The sequence below is a fragment of the Mustelus asterias genome, chromosome 3 (assembly GCF_964213995.1).
Source record: "Mustelus asterias chromosome 3, sMusAst1.hap1.1, whole genome shotgun sequence".
NCBI classification, from domain to species: domain Eukaryota; kingdom Metazoa; phylum Chordata; class Chondrichthyes; order Carcharhiniformes; family Triakidae; genus Mustelus; species Mustelus asterias.
The window spans coordinates 39,736,227-39,755,497 of record NC_135803.1 but is presented as its reverse complement, the minus strand read 5'-3'; positions in this window follow the sequence as shown (position 1 = coordinate 39,755,497).

The following is a 19,271-nucleotide window of genomic DNA, read 5'->3' as shown; positions in this document are numbered from 1 at the left end:
ACTACCTCTGGCAGCTTGTTCCAGACACTCACCACCCTCTGTGTGAAAAAATTGCCCCTCTGGACACTTTTGTATCTCTCCCCTCTCACCTTAAACCTACGCCCTCTAGTTTTAGATTCCCCTACCTTTGGGAAAAGATATTGACTATCTAGCTGATCTGTGCCCCACATTATTTTATAGACCTCTATAAGATCACCCCTCAGCCTCCTACGCTCCAGAGAAAGAATTCCGAGTCTATCCAGCCTCTCCTTATAACTCAAACTATCAAGTCCCGGGAGCATCCTAGTAAATCTTTTCTGCACTCTTTCTAGTTTAATAATATCCTTTCTATAATAGGGTGACCAGAACTGCACACAGTATCCCAAGTGTGGCCTTACCAATGTCCTGAACAACTTCAACAAGACATCCCAATTCCAATATTCAATGTTCTTTCATGCATAGCCTTTCATAGCCTTTCATGCAGCATGTTTCATCTCCATGTTTAAGGCTGAACACTATTCCTTTGTTAGTTTCCGCTCTCTCCATGCATGATGCTGAATGCTGGAATTTGATTCCACTTGGTGACATTTGAAATGTCTGAGAAACGGGAATGAATTTGCGATGATCTTACTTTGCTCCTGAATGGCTGCCCAGTGCTGCTTTATGAAATACTTCGGTAAAGTCACAGAATGCAAATCAAAATGGAATCCATTGCATGACTGTGCAGTCATAGACTTAGGGTAGATAAATGGGATTGGACTTTGTGAGATGAACAATGTCAAGGACTTAACCAGTATGAAAGACATGCATGTCTCCTGAGGCTCAGCGGGATCTATGTCGAGAAGAAGGTATCACTGACTGCTATGTCAATACACATCCCAAATGCAAAGGTAATGCAGGATGTAAACTTGGCCGATAATGAATATTTTCAATAGTCAAACAATGGTCCTGCTGAACCACTCTGTGAGGACAATACGAACACAACCTGCAGTTTTGGATGTATGTTGTTGTGTGCAGACCACTACATCCAGATGTCTGATGGCACCTTGGAACTCAATGTCAAGCTGAGCCATCTGCATTATTTATGAATGAGAGCTGGCATTTGGAGAGATGGTGCTATCCAAAGGTAGCTCCCTTTTGAAACAGTCAAGCGCCAACCATTGACAAATATTTTTTGTGTTAGAGCCGCTTTGTTAAGCTGCTGCCATACTGGGATGAGAACATCCATGTGTGCAATGCCACTTCAGCCTCTTGAAGGATGCAATGGCCACTGGCATGTTGGCACCATGGTTGACATGACTGCACTATATGCAGTAGCTTAAGGAGGTGTGCTAATGGCGTGTTTATCACATTCCACAATGGTCACATGTTCCCTACCCTACTGAGGATGATCCCATTGTTAGAGTTCAAGATGATCAGTGCTTCCTCTGTCATCACTGACAGATGATCTTTTGTGACATGTTGATGCTGACAATGCAGGTCTTGTTTGTGTCCCCTGCACTGAAGCCTGAAAAGTACTTTGATTGTGAAAACCTGTCTTCATCTTATTTCTCCTGAAATCCTTTAGCTATGAGGTTATCATGGGCATGCCTACCACGTTGTGTCCACACAATGGCATCCTCGTGTGGCTCACCTGAATACTTGCCCTCTTGTAGACTGATATCATCCTGGAGGACAACACGTGGCTGAGCTTCCCTTTCAGATGTGACTACATTGCCAACACGCACACACACACCACACATCAGTAATGAGAAAGTTAACAGTCGAAATCAAAGTTAAAAGAAAATACAACTCAGCCCTTGGCTTGTCCGTGCGGTGTAGATGGTGGCATCTTGTGGCTGTTAAGTTGGGTGATTTTGGTAGAGCTCGCTTTGGCATTTTCAGTCTGTTGGAGATGTTAGTTGACTTGTCCCCAGAGAGGGAGATGATCTGGTTGTCTCTGTAGGTTGCCCTGTTTGCAACCTGTCCCTGCTAAAATACACTTGACTCCAGCTAGAGCAAAAGAAACAGGGGTCCTGTTGTTCTTCTTTCTTCTTTGTTTTACTGCTTCTCACTCACTGGTCCTCAGCCAGTTTTTAACCCATTATTTCTGTCTATACCTGGGGCGAAGGAGGGGAAATAGACATGTCTTGCATCTATGGTCCATTTTACTTTCATCTCAGAGCTTTTTTTCACACATTCTGGGATATAAATCAACAGGAAATGTGTTTTGGATATCCTGATGGGATGTATGAAATAGTACATTGTCTCCACAAACACAGGACATTAACCGTGTACTTGCATTTTCCATATCTTTCTTTCAAGTGTCTCTATTTGAAGTGGACCTTATCGCTTCTTCAGGTGTGACATTCCATGTCCTCCAGGAATGATCTGCCAATAGAATCCACATAAGAACTTTCCAAAATGGGTCCCTTACAGTATCAGCCATCTTTTAATCAATGTCTTTTGTATTAACAAAACACAGATCTTCTGGAAACAGTTCAATATATCCGTAGTTAGCTGTAGGTTATGGGTCACTCGCATTCCAGCATTGTGCTGGCTGTCATGACACTTATCACCCATGTGCTGGCTGACCTACATTGGTTCTCAGTCTGATAACACTTACATTTTAAAATTCTCATTCTTGTTTTCAACTCCATCCATGGCCTCACCCCTTCCAATCTCTGTGACCTACTTTAGCACTCAAACCCCTGAGATTTCTTCAATTCTCCAATTCTGGCCTCTTGCACATCCCAGTTTTAATTGTTTCAACACTGGTGGCTATGCCTTTAGCTGCCTAGACCCTAAGCTCTGGAATTTCCTCCTTAAACTGGCCACCTCTCTGCCCTCCTTTAAAGATTCTCATTAAAACCTACCTCTTTTAACTAACTTTTGGTCACATGTTCCATTATCTCCTTGCATAGCTTGGTGTCAAATTTGGTTTGATAAGACTCCTTTGAACTACCTTACAACTTATTAATGTTGTAAGCTACAAAACTGCCTAATTTTTTAGAATCAGTCTTCAGTCTGAGGCTTAGAAAGACTGACTATTTTAAATTTCTACAGCAACTAGAGTTTTTCAAAGTACTGTTTTCACTCACATTGGATCGCAATGTTAAACACCACAATATAGCGGCACCACTTAAAGCTACAATTTGCTTTATTTTGGGCTGAAATGTCCCCATCAAAGTAATTCTTCCTCCACTGAGCAAGTTTTCAATCTGGTAAGCACTTCTTTCTGAGGAGAATTGAAAGGCAAGGTCACATGTCCTATTGAGAAGTACTAAACCACCCTCTGTGCTCATTAAAGGTAAATCAAAACTGAATAGTACAAACCAAAGCCCAGTGGAGCACTGACAAGGAGGAGGTTGATAACTCTCTCGTGACTTCATCACTCATGAACTATCAGGTTTTCCACACGTGTGGGTAAATTCTATGTGTCACTGTACGCATTTTTCTGTACGTACATAAATCAAACTGAACAGGTTGTCAATCACAGGCAGATGAGGAAAGATTCATCATTATAGCCTCTGCTTTGAGGGCCTCCTGTTTTAAAAAGCATCTGTGCTTTCCAGCTACCGTGCTTGTATTCATACATTCCATTGACATTAGCGGACAGACTACTTGCAAATTGTAAGGTTTTTCAATATGACAGTGAACGATATCGCAAAACAATTCACCGCAGGGTGCCTAGAAGAGGAATTCTTAAATGGATTTGAAACAGCAAAAGATAAACAATGCATTAACTAAAAGAATGAAAATTGCAATTCATTCCCTGTCAGAATAAATGACACATTTATGGAACACCAACTGAGCAATGTATGACATTCAGGAATTATTGATTTAAGTTGTCATTAAACTAAGATGAGATATTTAATTCATTGAGTTCAATATTGCTTGCATTGATATTTTTCAAAATACATATGCCACCAAATACATGAAATCTTTCTGGCAATAGAAAAGGCATTAACCAATATGTAAACAGCCTAGCCATATCAAGAGTCCATCATAGTCCCCGGAGATACAAGACATCCGAAGCACTTTAGCCACAGTTGCCTCATATGTGGTTGGCATTTACTTACAGACATGATTCGAAATCTACAGTCATCTTTCACTTCCTTGAGCACCAAATACCTCTGATGAATTTTCATATTTTGCAAGCTAGGCCGTGTTATGATAAAAAGATTGGTGCAGAGCTGTTTGTATGGATTTGAATGGTAGCTGCATCATTAGATAAACAAAGCCACCAAGGCCAAAACATTGATCCTGAAACTGCTTTTATATTAAGTACCATGCTGCTGTATCTGAATACTAATTATATTAGGCTTGAACATTTATTGATGACCCCGAAGTAAAATTACTAGATTTTTTACAACTTACGATCAGAATGATTTTTCATCAGTGGCTCAGTTTTAATTCGGAACCAGATTTCTACAGGTGAGGAGAGATGTTCATTAGAAAACTACCCGCTGCTTCAGAACAATTGCAGGGCCTCAATAAATCCTGCTGACAGGATGAGGTAGATGCCATTAGCTTTGACCAAGAAAGTGACCAGATCTGCTGCCAGGCCAGTCCCACAACTGTATCACAATCGGGAATGGCGGAGGTAGATCCGGGGCTGCAGGGGAAGATCTAAGCTTTATCTATGGGAGCCAGAAGAATTATCATGTTCCTCTTCTTGATTCCACAGAAAAGTTAGAGAAAAAGTTAAAAAAAAATAAACTTCCCTATTGGGTCTTTCCTTACACTGATGCCCTTCCCCATTAAACTGTCAGTGTGGGAAGCTCATTCTGCCTTCTCATTCAGACCAGTCAACTTTACAGTCAAGTTCTGGTGACATCATTGGGCTTCATAACATACTTTGGGATTTCTGCTCTGGTACCCTAACAGAAATCTCACAATAATGGCAACAAAGATAAAATTACCTTCCATAATATCCAAGACACTTTTTGTAAGTTGCATAAATGTCGTGCCCCTAATGAAGGACTTGAGTTTACATTGAAAGCAATTGCTCTGTCAACGCAAGTGTCAGTGTCACTGTGAAAGGCCACAGCCTTTCTGGCTTCTCTCTTTATACTGGTCATATTAGGTCTGTTTCACTTTGTGATGAGTTTCTGCTGTGCACTGTCATAAAAACCCATCTGGTTCACTGATGTCCTTTAGGGAAAGAAATGTGCCGTCCTTACCTGGTCTGGTCTGTATTTGACCCTGGACCCACAGCAATTTAACAACCCACAGCGGAGTGGGAATGGAGGGATACAAAGGAATGGTCTAGTTTGGACCAGGGAGCGGCGCGGGCTTGGAGGGCCGAAGGGCCTGTTCCTGTGCTGTATTGTTCTTTGTTCTTTGACTCTCAACTGCCCTCTGAAATGACCGAGCAAGCCACTTAGTTCAAGGGCAACTAGCGATGGGCAATAAATGCTGGCCAGCCAGCAATGCCCATGTCTCACAAATGAATAAAAAATACTCACCTTCTCTAGGTGTAGACCCAATTTGGAACTCATGTCTTGTTGGGAATGAAGAAATCCATGGTTAAGAAGACACTTAATTGCCTTTTTAAGTATCTCAACTGTTTTCCTGCTGACCCACGGGGGTTCCTGCTGGGTTTGCAAGCCATCCTGTAGATGTCATTCAGAGCCGACGTCAATTTCCAGGACTTTCCCACTCTGCACGCTCTGGAATCTTTCTCCACCTGGCTGGGAAAATTCTGCCCAAGATCCTAGCTGAATTTACTGTTCCAATTATTTACACTTGGTCTCTCCCTCAACCAGGAGTACATTTTGAGATTTGAGCCTGATGTATGTGCGGGTAAATACTGCAGACTTGGAGAAATACTAGGATGTTCACCTCAACAGGGATTAAATCAGTCAAACATTTTGCCTTAAGAGCTGCTTCACAGGATGACATTCTCTTTGGTGTTGTCATCCTAATTTAACCATTAACTGAAAAACTTCATAAAAGGAACTAAATTACTTTGGCCCTATTGCAGGCTTTTCTGCAAAGCACACATCCCCAGAATCCAGCTGGTGGACATCCCTTTTAACTTTGTCCATTTTATTATATACTGCAGCCACATTCAAATCTATAAAATGTGAATCTAAAGCTATAAATTAGACTCGGGTGAAGCACCAAAATAAAGGATGGTGTTTTAAATGCATATTGTGCCTCAGAAACAGGATTAAATTTGTCCAAGGATCAAGCTTTCGCCAATAGGTCCTAACCCTGAACTCAACATGACTGCATGCACTATAAATCTTTTCAAATCTTGTTCATCAAACACAGCCATCAGGAATGGCTAAAGTTTCAGCTTTGGCCAGAGGACTACTAATGGGTGACCTCTTGTTAAATTGGCTCTGTGGTTCTTTAGGAGACATATTTTTTATGTCAACAAACTGAAATCTCCAGTCTTGTCATATTTACTAGCTGCACACATCAAGGTTCTCTTGGGACGCAACTCGTTTAAGGAACTGCACAAAGAACTGTTTGTATAAAGGTGGGGACAAGTGCACATTTTTCACAATGGGGTTTCTTCGTAAATTCAGCCTCAGGCTGATTAATCTCCCTGACGTTAGAGCTACTGATGTTCCAGAGAGGCAAAGAGCTCTAAATAAAGGCACATGGTGATCTTCAATTAGCATTTATCACTGCTCAGTTAACAAACTCAGCACTGCGTGTGGTTGCCTTGACTGTGGCTGGTATTCAAAGTTTATTTCGGGATGATAAGGAAGCTTCAGATATGATAGGGAACAGTGACAGCTTGGTGTTGAATGCTTCAATTAAGTACAAAAAAGGAGTGACCCCATTAAAAATGGAGACAGCTAGGCTACATTCTTAATTAATCAAACCCAGCCATCACTGAGGCTGCCATTGAAGGAAAATAACCAAGCTTTCATTCATCATATCAAATATAAAATATTTATGAACATGTAAATTTCCTTGAATAATTATTGTTCATAATTATGGCTATTGAGAACCGTACAAAAACACATTCACCCACACTAGGGTTTTAAACTTTACTAATAACTACGTTTTTGTTCTTCTTAACAAATGGAAAGGTTGCAAGTCAATCTGTAAAGTTGATTTCATAATGCCCTGATGGAGACTGCACATTTTAACATTTTCAATTACAGAGGGTAAATTGATAATTAGCTATAATTATGAGGTGTCTTTGGAACCTTGCTTGATTGCTTCAGGAAGTCAGGGAACAATTTCTCAGTATCTTTCCTGAACTAGCTGTAAGATTTTTTCCATTTTTCAGCTTTTTTTTTGCATGGTCAGGGATCGAGTTTACTTCGTTGTGTGGATGAGGAACATGGAGAGACATGCTGACAATCAATGCCCAAGTTCACACGTGATGAGTAACCATACGAGTGAAGTACAGAGAACTATTGACAGTGAACAGGGATTAAGTGAGCAGCACGGTGGCACAGTAGATTGCACTGCTGCCTCACAGCACCAGGAATCGGGTTTGACTGCAGTCTGTGTGGAGTTTGCACATTCTCCCTGCATCTGCATGGGTTTCCTCCCACAGTCCAAAGATGTGCAGGTTTGGTGGATTGGCCATGATAGATTGCCCCTTCGTGTCCCAAGATGTGTCAGTTAGGGGGATTAGCGGGGTAAATACGTGGGTTATGGGGGAAAGGACCTGACTAAGGTACTCTGTCGGAAAGTCGGTGGCGATCTGGTGGGCCGAATGTACTCCTCCTGTACTGTAGGGATTCTAAGTGAAGAAAATTAAAGAGAAACTGGAAAACAAAGAAAACTGCCTTTCTTGAGCATTCCTGTTGATGTAAGTTCATCTTAAAGAGTAAATCTACTCGTCACTTGTTTCTGGGAGAGAGCTGTACTCATAAGAAATATTCAAATTGCAAGTATCAGAGGCGGTTTGAGAATAAACGTAACATTGTAGCTCTGTCTCAGGCCTACACTCCCAGCCCTGAGGAAAGCAATGGAAGATCTTATTCAATGACTGAAACTACAGTTTTTATTGGACCCATCAATTTAAATGCAAATGGGTTGAGGGAGCAGTTTGTGCTTTACTACTCACCTCAGCTCAACCCTGTTTTCCAGACCGCACATGGTAGATTAACGATTTGCTAGTTTTGAGTTGACTTTTGCCATTCTACTTGAACTCTGTCAGTGACAGTGCAAAAGTTCTGAGAGAAACCAAGAAGAATGGGCCTTTGGCAGGATGGGGTCACATCTGCCTGGAAAACTCTGGTGGAAATCAGGTTATGTCATTAGTTCAATAGGCCCTTTTCCTTAATGCAGCAGGGCAACACTGTGGATAGGGAGGCAAGTTGGCATTCGTTTCTAATGTCAGTCATCAGGTAAATATAATGCCCAGAAATAATATTGGCACCTTTTGTCTGCATGGTTTCCTTCCACAATTTTCTTGAATTTAACAAAGAAAGACTTCAGCTTTATTGTACTTAAACTGATCAAAGTAAAGTAATAAAACATGCTCCGACTTCACATTTGCACAGACACATACATGCAAAGATACACACAAATGCACACAAGTGGACACACAAACACACACACACACACACACACAGATTATAGAGTGGGGAAATATTTGGGGGTCAAATTAGAGTGCATAAAAAAGGAAAAGAATATACCATCTGTAGTTTGGTGACTGGGTTGGATTCAGGCTGAATTTGTTAGTCTTGATGCCTAAGTTTAAAGATGTAGATTATTGAGTTTGTTGTTCTTCAGGAGATAGTAGGGTTGGGTTTGACTCGTTGAACAAACCTCTCTTGGCAGCAGGGCATCCCCTGGTGATCACCATTAGCAAACATAGCTCAAATCGTACCAGTTGGTTCAGAGAAAGAAGGTGACAGGGGGGACCCCAGTTAGATTTTTTTTCCCTAAGCTACTTGCCCTCAGTTATGCTGAGAAAACATGTACTTAAAAAATAAAAAAAGGTTTGGCTTGTCATATGATTTTCCTTCCCCAGCTGCCAGTGGGATTCAAAAAAAATATTTGTTGGTTTATTCCAAAGATGACTTGATTAGCTCATGTCTGGATGCTAACCTAACCAAAGTCCCATTTCCAAGTCTTAATGGCCCATCTCCAACAGTGGAATACCTCAGGTCATTACCATAGATGCCCTGTTAACGAGACAGAAGACATTAAACCTTCATACTCCCCTAAAGTCATTAATGAATTTTGCAGGCATACTGACTCCACTCTAATTCATTGGCATGTAGAACATATAGTAATGCAAATTTGAGTTAGCCATCTTGGTCTGTGAGTTTATAGTCACTTTAGTCTCTGTATTTTTTTAAAAGTGTTTTTGAAAAGTTCAATTCAGGTTTTTAGCCAATGGATTAAAAATCATTATTTGGCATACAACATATCTTCATAACACCATAACATTCCTCTCACAGACCTAATTAGGCTAGAGGTGGGAAGGTGGCAAGATCCTTATCTGCCACTTTCTTGTCAAACTCACTGTGTGGGAAGGTACAACCTTCCACCCAGTGTGTCTATAAGCATATCAACTCATTTAAAACTAGTTAGTAAGAAGGGTTTTACATCAGCCTTCACTTTGCAATAAGGCTTGGCAAAACAAAATTTACATCAGCATAAGCCTCAAGTTACCCTTTATGAGAATAAGTACAATGAGACTAATACAAATGAATCTCTTTTCATTTATTCTTTCATGGGATGTGGCTATCGCTGGCTGGCTATCATTTACAGGCTATCCTTAATTGCACTTGAGATGATGCCGAACAGCCTTATTCTTGAACCGTTGTAGTCCATATCTTAACATATTTGTAACAAAGTACTGAGACTATAGAGGGGACTTTAATTGGAGATTGGGTGGGATGGAGTTAAAATCAAATGGCTCTTTTTCCTGCTGGGATACAATCCTGCAGCAATTTAAACACCAGGCGCTTGAGCTGTCTATCCGACTCAGGCGGATGCCTCATTAATATATGTTAATCCTCCCAAATAGAACCCTGAGGCAGTTTTAATGACAAGTGAAGCCTGCTGTAGAACTAGCAGAGGCCCCAAAAATTAAGTAAAAACTTTCCTTTGTGAGGCTGGGAAGAGCAGGATTTGTGGTATCTTTTCTGTTTTCATACTGCTGCATTTCTACTACCTACATATCTCTCTGGTTATCAGAGATTTGCTCAGTGTAAATACGTTGCACTTTCTTCACTGCCACTAACTCCAGTTTATTTTGAGTAGCCTTTTTGATGCAGCATATTGAAGTAGACATTTTTGACCCAACATATTTAAAGGCTTGAACTATTCCTTCTGATCTTGGCGTTTCAGTAGATTGGTAGTGTTCCGAAACAAGTACCAGGCGTGCAGGATGGGTTGTCATGAAAATCTCTGACCTCACTCAGTACCCATATCTGATAAAGACAGGTCACATTTGTGTGAATGAAGCACAGTCACCAGACTGGACTCCAGTTGTCTGCATTTCTGAGGCTTACTTTAAAACATTGCTTTTCTTGGAATATACCTCTAGTCATTGGAATTTAAAATTAAATTGCTGGCTTCCTTTATGTTACTTTCTCATGAAACGCTTTCTTCTGCTCTTTCACTGGACTCTTTGCTGGGGTATGGGCTGTCACCCAAGTGGTCACGATACAAGTGATCTGATTTGATTTATTGTTATCGCATGTATTGGGATACAGTGAAAAGTATTATTTCTTGTGCTATACAGACAAAACATACCATTCATAGATTACACATGGGAGAAGGAAAGGAGAGGGTGCAAAATATAGTGTCACAGTCATAGCTAGGGTGTAGAGAAAGGTCAGCTTAACATATGCTAGGTCCATTCAAAGGTTTGAAGGCAGCAGGGACGAGGCTGTTCGTGAATCAGTTGGTACGTCATCTCAGATTTTTGCATCTTTTTCCCAATGGAAAAAGGTGGAAGAGAGTATGTCCGGGGTATGTTCAGGAAAACTCTGTATGTTGGCAGGCTAGGTAAATCGGAAAGGAGGGAAAATCAGAGCTGAATCCATTACTATTCCCACCTGACACCCACACATATAACAATCCAGAAGCAGGAGTAGAAATAAATTATGAATTGTGTGTGTGTGTGTGTGTGTGTGTGTATCGAGAGTTATTGAGGAAGGACGAGAATAAGACCATAAGACATAGGGGCAGAATTAGGCCACTCGGCCCATCGAGTCTGCTCCGCCATTCAATCATGGCTGATATTTTTCTCATCCCCATTCTCCTGCCTTTTCCCCATTATCCCTGAAGCCCTTATTAATCAAGAACCTATCTATTTCTGTCTTAAAGGCACTCAGTGACCTGGCCTCCACAGCCTTCTGCAGCAAAGAGTTCCACAGATTCACTTCTCCCTGGCTGAAGAAATTCCTCCTCATCTCTGTTTTAAAGGATCGTTCCTTTAGCATGAGGTTGTGCCCTCTGGTCCTAGGTTTTCCTACTAGTGGAAATATCCTCTTCACATCCACTCTATCCAGGCCTCGCAATATCCTGTAAGTTTCCATAAGGTCCCCCCTCATCCTTCTAAACTCCAATGAGTGCAGACCCGGAGTCCTCAACCGTTCCTTATACGACAAGCTCTTCATTCCAGGGATCATTCTTGTGAACCTCCTCTGGACCCTTTCCAAGGCCAGCACATCCTTCCTTCGATACGGGGCGCAAAACTGCTCACAATACTCCAAATGGGGTCTGACCAGAGCCTTATACAGCCTCAGAACTACATCCCTGTTCTTGTACCCCTCTCAACATGAATGCTAACATTGCATTTGCCTTCCTAACTGTGGACTGAACCTGCACATTAACCTTAAGAGAATCTTGAACAAGGACTCCCAAGTCCCTTTGTGTTTCTGATTTCCTAAGCATTTTCTCATTGAGAAAATAATCTATGCCTCTATTCCTCCTTCCAAAGTGCATAACCTCACACTTTTCTACGTTATATTCCATCCGCCACTTCTTTGCCCACTCTCCTAACCTGTCCAAGTCCTTCTGCAGCCCCCCTGCTTCCTCAATACTACCTGTCCCTCTACATATCTTTGTATCATCTGCAAACTGTGCAACAGTGCCTTCAGTTTCTTCTTCCAAATCAGCTGATGGGAATGATGGTTGTAGTTGTTGATATTACTGGACAGGTATTCCTTATCAAAGTTGTTGATATTACTGGACAGGTATTTCTTATCAAAGTAGACCCAGTCACTTTTAAAGCAGATTCCATGGTAGCTCTGAGGAATCATATCCAAGCAACTAGAGTTCAGGACAGGAAATACAATTGAAAGAAAATAAATCTTTACACATATGAGAATTTCAGCATCTGAATGTTATGGATTTCTATGCTTTACTCTCCAATTATTGGGCTTTCCTGCTTCAGGCTGGGGATGGCCCTTGGTTTCAAAGAAGGTTGAACTTGTTGAGTCAGTCAGCAGTGCTCCTGTGGTACCTTAGCAAATTCATAGAATCCCTACAGGGCAGAAGGAGGCCAGTCGGCCCATCGAGCCCCGACAACGATCCCACCCAGGCCCTATCCGTGTCACCCCACATATTTACCCTGCCCTTTCCCCAACACAAAGGACAATTTAGCATGGCCAATCCACCTAATGTGCACATCTTTGGAGTGTGGGAGGAAACCAGAGCACCCGGAGGAAACCCACGCAGACACGGGGAGAGAATGTGCAAACTCCACACAGTCACCCAAGGCCGGAATTGAACCCGGGTCTCTGGTGCCGTGAGGCAGCAGTGCTAACCACTGTGCCATCATGCCACCCCATTCATTCAGTGAGCAATTGAGCTACTTAGGCTGGAAATGTGGAATGTTTGGTTCCAATCTGTGTTGACTTTACTGCTCCAGTCAGGAGGGAATGAGGGGTGGGGGTGGCAGTGAGGGGGCTGCGTGTTAATGGTGAATGGAAAAACATTGGCTGGGTCCTTACTTCTGATTGCGACCCAGCGAAACCCTCCTGGAATTGTTACATGTATGGGCGTCAGCTAAGAACAGCAATATATCCAGCTCTGATTTCCCCTCCTCTGCAATTTACCGACCCTGCCAACATACACTGTTACCCTGTAAATCTGAATCATGGCCACTTGAGTGATGACCTCTACCTCAGCAAAGACTCCCAGCAAGGAGCAGAGGGAAGTGTTTAGTGAGAAAGCAACATTGAGGAAACCAGCAGTTTAATTTTAAATTCCATTGAGTATAGATATATTCCAAGCAGAGAAACCAAAGCTGAAATCAAAATGATGAACATTATGAAATAAACCGCAAAAACCTTGCTAACACATGGGAATTGATAAAATTAAAAGGTTTACTAATTGCCATTGTGCAAGCACCCAAACTTATTGGCAGTAGTATAACTTCTTCATTCAGATTTGAACGAAGTTCACCAACAGTTCAAACATCACCACATGTGAATGGAGCTGAGGCCCACACACTGCACTATTCCTCCCAAACATCTGGGCACTGCTGCCAGTGAGTCTGGTGTTTACTGCAATCTAAAAATACTTCAGTAAATCTTCTTACTAATTGGTTCATTTAAATATTGCTGAGAAAAGAGATATCTTGCCAAAGCTTCTCATATTGCACTCATCAGGATAAACGTTAGATTGCCAAATTTCAAGCTATCACGACAAATTATACTGCGGGAGGACAGGATGCTGCTTGGCTGGCGAGTCAGAAAATTATCCACAAAATTTGAACAACAGGTTAACCAAGCTACAACAAAAACAGAAATGCTGGAAAATCTCAGCAGGTCTGACAGCATCAATGGAAACTGAATAGAGAAAACGTTTCGAGTCAGGATGACACTTCGTCAGAGCTATTTCAGATTCCAGCATCCACAGTGTTTTGCCTTTATCTTTGGGGTTAACCAAGCTGTTTGATGCTGCTATGATGCAATGGCGGCACGAGTGTTATTTTGCACTAACAGGACACACCAGAAAGCCATTCTGCTTATCACAAAATTGAGCAACATTGTGTATGAATTTCAGTGCCAGTGTGATGTCGGCACATAGGACGTACATCCCCATGATTAGCTGATGGAATTAGTTCCTTACTAATATGGAGAGTGCAGTCTGTACTCAACTAGACTGTCCTTGCATAACCCAAAACAAAACGTCTTCTGTTAGATGATATTCTGTGATTTGGCAGTACTTGTTGAACAATCCTAAGTGCAATAACCAATTTAAGATAATCAGTCAAACTTTTAACTGAAATAACTCCTCAGAGGCTGGTGTCTCTTCACCAGGTTCCCTTTATTTACAAACTCAATTCCACTCCTCAGTGTGCTTCAGGTACAAAGCCATGAACCGGAGTGAACTAGACCTGACACTCCCATATTTATATACAGGTAAGGCTCCCTGACTGGGCAGGCAATTATGGCTTCTATCTGGGAGCTCATACTCCAACAGGCCAACCTCATGGACCTCATTGAAGTCATTACAATAATGTGACTTGCGTACATTTGCTGGAAGTAAGATAGATTCATGCGTAGAGACTCATGTTCTGCAAACAAAAGGAATATGTTAATATGTGAAGATGGCTGGACTTGCAGATAGCGATGAACATTGTCGGACAATACAGCAGGATATAGATAGGCTGGAAAATTGGACGGAGAAATGGCAGATGGAATTTAATCCAGATAAATGCGAAGTGATGCATTTTGGAAGAACTAATGTAGGGGGGAGTTATACAATAAATGGCAGAGCCGTCAAGAGTATAGAAACACAGAAGGACCGAGGTGTGCAAGTCCACAAATCCTTGAAGGTGGCAGCACAGGTGGAGAAGGTGGTGAAGAAGGCATATGGTATGCTTGCCTTTATAGGACGGGGTATAGAGTATAAAAGCTGGAGTCTGATGTTGCAGCTGTATAGAATGCTGGTTAGGCCACATTTGGAGTACTGCGTCCAGTTCTGGTCGCCGCACTACCAGAAGGACGTGGAGGCTTTAGAGAGAGTGCAGAGAAGTTTTACCAGGATGTTGCCTGGTATGGAGGGTCTTAGCTATGAGGAGAGATTGGGTAAACTGGGCTTGTTCTCCCTGGAAAGACAGAGAATGAGGGGAGACCTAATAGAGGTGCACAAAATTAAGAAGGGTATAGATAGGGTGAACAGTGGGAAGCTTTTTCCCGGGTTGGAGGTGATGATCACGAGGGGTCATGGGCTCAAGGTGAAAGGGGTGAGGTATAACTCAGATATCAGAGGGACGTTTTTTACACAGAGTGGTGGGGGCCTGGAATGCGCTGCCAAGTAGGATGGTGGAGGCAGACACGCTGGCATCGTTTAAGATGTACCTGGATAGTCACATGAGCAGTCTGGGAATGGAGAGATACAAACGAATGGTCTAGTTGGACCAATGAGCGGCACAGGCTTGGAGGGCCAAAGGGCCTGTTTCCTGTGCTGTACTGTTCTTTGTTCTTTGTTAAAGCCTTATGCTATTTTTTAATTACTTAGCAGCTTGAAGAGCATTTACTTCCCTGTTACTTTCTCCACATAATGCCTTGGCCAATCTGAGTCCTATTGACAACCAAACAACACTCATTTCTCCTGTAATATAAATTGTCGTGATCACTTGAAATTTAGGATTTGTCTTGATGAGTGCAAAACAAAAAGCTTTGAGCAACATTCAAGTTCTGCACAATTAAACAACTAATTGATTGTGCGGTTTCAGCTATTTATTTGCTAATTTTTCCTCTCTTGTCCTGAAAACTTTGCAGTTGCCCTTTGATGCCTTGCCTAAGTAGAAATTCTTCATGTTCAACTTTAGACATAGAGTGATACAAGGTGATTTGACAGTGAGCAGTATCACAGCTGAACCCAATCCTACCTCCTATGGGCATCTATTTGCATGCACCTTCGAGCAGAGTGGCATATATTGTTCGTGGGGGATCTCTGTGTTTCATTCTTCAAATCAGGATCTCTGTGGTGATTTGTGGTGCGTATACTTACATCCCAACCAAAATCAACCATTTTCACACAGATCAAGAGACCATCTGGCATCTATGGTTTAGCTCTATGCTGTCTTTACTCATTAATGTGGAGATGATACGCTGCAGGAAAGGATGTCCCGAGGCATGGTACATTGGGGAGACCATGCAGACGCTACGATAACGGATGAATGAACACCGCTCGACAATCACCAAGCAAGAGTGTTCTCTTCCTGTTGGGGAACACTTCAGTGGTCACAAGCATTCGGCCTCTGATCTTCGGGTAAGCGTTCTCCAAGGCGGCCTTCACGACACACGACAGCGCAGAGTCACTGAGCAGAAACTGATAGCCAAGTTCCGCACACATGAGGACGGCCTCAACCGGGATCTTGGGTTCATGTCACACTATCTGTAACCCCCACTACTTGCCTGGACTTGCAAAATCTCACTAACTGTCCTGTCTGGAGACAATACACATCTCTTTAACCTGTGCTTAACGCTCTCTCCACTCACATTGTCTGTACCTTTAAGACTTGATTAGTTGTAAAGACTCGCATTCCAATCATTATTTTGTAAATTGAGTTAGTGTCTTTATATGCCCTGTTTGTGAACAGAACTCCCACTCACCTGATGAAGGAGCGGCGCTCCGAAAGCTAGTGGCATTTGCTACCAAATAAACCTGTTGGACTTTAACCTGGTGTTGTGAAACTTCTTACTGTGTTTACTCATTAAGCCATTGGGAAAACAATGTTTGAAATATTTTATTGACTCTTATTAATGCAAATTTCCTTTTTTAAAAAAAGAATTGTACCGCTAATTGTTTGTCTTTAAGCATGTGCAAAGAGACATGTATGTGTTATTAAAGAACAAAAAATAAAGAAAAGCACAGCGCAGGAATAGGCCCTTTGACCCTCTAAGCCCGTGTCAATCATGATGTCCTAACTAAACAAAAATAAACCTTCTGCCCTTACTCGGTCCATATCTCTCTATTCCCTCTCTATTCATGTGCCCATCCAGATGCCTCTTAAATGTTGCTAATGTGCCTGCTTCCACTGCCTTCTTTGGCAGCGCGTTCCAGGCACCCACGACTCTCTGCATGAAAAACTTCCCCCAGACATTTCCCTTGAACTTTCCCCCTCTCACCTTGAACCTGTGCCCCCCTTGTAATTGCCACTTCCACCGTAACAGAAAACATTACGTATGTCAGTAGATTTTCTGTTGAGGAACCCAAATTTTACAATTTAAAAATGACCATGGTTTGATGTCAATTTGCAGTGAGCGACAGTATATGTTGCAATGATGGAGGGTTAGAGGAGAGAGAGTATTAGCCATTTGTGTGTGTCATTTCTCAGTATCTGCCAAAAGAAGTGTTTAGTAATTCCTGCTCTTTACACAGTAAATATCCACAGGGATAAATAAGAACGGGGAAGAACAAAGATTTCTTGTAAGCAACATTAACCAGACCAAACATTCAGCTGACCTCTTACCTGTAGAGGTTCAGGTTACTGTCCAAAAATGAGGGCCACGTGACCTCTAATTAAATGAAGGGTCATCTTTGGTAAATGCAGAAAATCATTTTAAGTGCTTTGAAATGGATTCCGTAATGATATATCCCAGCATCCTCTGAGCTTTTGTCAGTCATCCTTTGAAATTTAAGCTGGTTGCTGTTAATGTTTTCAATTTTCAGTGGATTAAAATATTTGTAAAATTAGTTATATTAATTCCAAATGGATGGAAAAATCACGTTAGGTTTTTGTTTCGCCATCTTTTTACATGTTAAAATTCTTATGCAGGTTACATGGTCCATTAAAAACTCTGTAAACATTTACTGCAGGGATTCCAATGTAAAGACTTCTGAGAGAGAAGCCGACAGGAGAGAGAGATGGGAGAAAAAGTAGAAGGGAAATAACTTTTGTATGTATATGTATATATAAATATACGTTCAAGGCCATATATATATATATGGCCTTGAACGTAATGAAACTTACCAGGGCACTTCACAGAGAATCAAAGCTCAAAAGTTAGGTTGAAGAGGTAGGTGTTAAGAAGCACCTTAAAGGAGGAAAAGGAGATAAAGAGGCAGAAAGTTTTTAGGGAGGAAATTACAGATCTTAGATCCCTGCCACCTGAAGGCACAGCGACCAGTGACGTTCAAGAGGCCAGAAATAAAGAAACAAAGGTCGGGTGGTGAACCTGGAGGAGACTGTCGAGATAAGAAGGGCTGTGGAGGGATTTGAAAAATAAGGATGAGAATTTTAATATCAAGCTGTTGATTAATCAGGAACAAATGTAGGTCAGCGAAGACAGGGCTGCTGACTGAATAGGATTTGAGGGTGAGGGGCCCTGGACATAGTCTTTGCACCACCTCACCACCTTAGGGAGGGAGCAGATGGATGAAGGGAGAGTAGACAGAGAGTTAAGTTTCAGTTTATTTATTAGTGTTTCAAGTCGGCTTACATTAATACTGCAATGAAGTTACAGTGAATATTCCCAAGTCACCACACTCCAGTGCCTGTTCAGGTACACTGAGGGGGAATTTAGCATGGCCAATGCACCTAACCAGCACATCTTTCGGACAGTGGGAGGAAGCCAGAGCACCCAGAGGAAACCCATGCAGACACGGGGAGAACACGGCAGACAGTAACCCAAGACAGGAATCGAACCGGGGTCCCTGGCGCTGTGTGGCAGCAGTGCTAACCAACGTGCCACCCGAGTTAACCAAGCTGAGTGAGTTTGGAATGAGGATGAAGGATGACTACAAGGCCTAGCAGATAGTTGAAAGAGGAATAGGTTGAGGTAATCAATAGAATGAAATGGTGATTGGAAGGGAAAGGGAAATGCAAGGCAAAGTAACAGGTGAAATGTTGTGAGCTAAGGTTGGAGGAAGCATGAAGAATGGGGCAGGAAATTTGAAGGGAATACCTTAAAGCTGCAAATCATGAGTTCCTTCCATGTTCAAATGCCTCAAGTTTTTGTGCTCCTTTCCTACCTACACCACATCATGCTATCAAGCAAAAGAAAAGAAGGCCAAATGAAGAAGGGAACAAAGACCTAATGGATGTTAACTGCATGTCAGTCAAATGTTGAATTCTATTCAGGTATAGGAGCAGATTGAAAGATTCTTGTTGGTTGGAGTTGCAAGGTATGTAATGTGTGTCATTGCAAATTAAAGCTTGAAAGTGTGTAAGAACTAGGCCTCAGTTCTACGCTTCAATTCATGGGGGTGAGTTTGAGGCACCATTCTCCATCCAAGGGAATGGCGGTGCACTAAAAATCCACAGAGTCGGAAAGCACAATTTGCACCGGCGAGATTCTGAGTTCCGATCTTCCAGCCCCCTTGCTGGTGGAGTAGCGTGAAACGCAGCGTAAGACCCCAGGAAGCTCATGTTGATATATTAGCATGTCATTAGCGTGCACTCT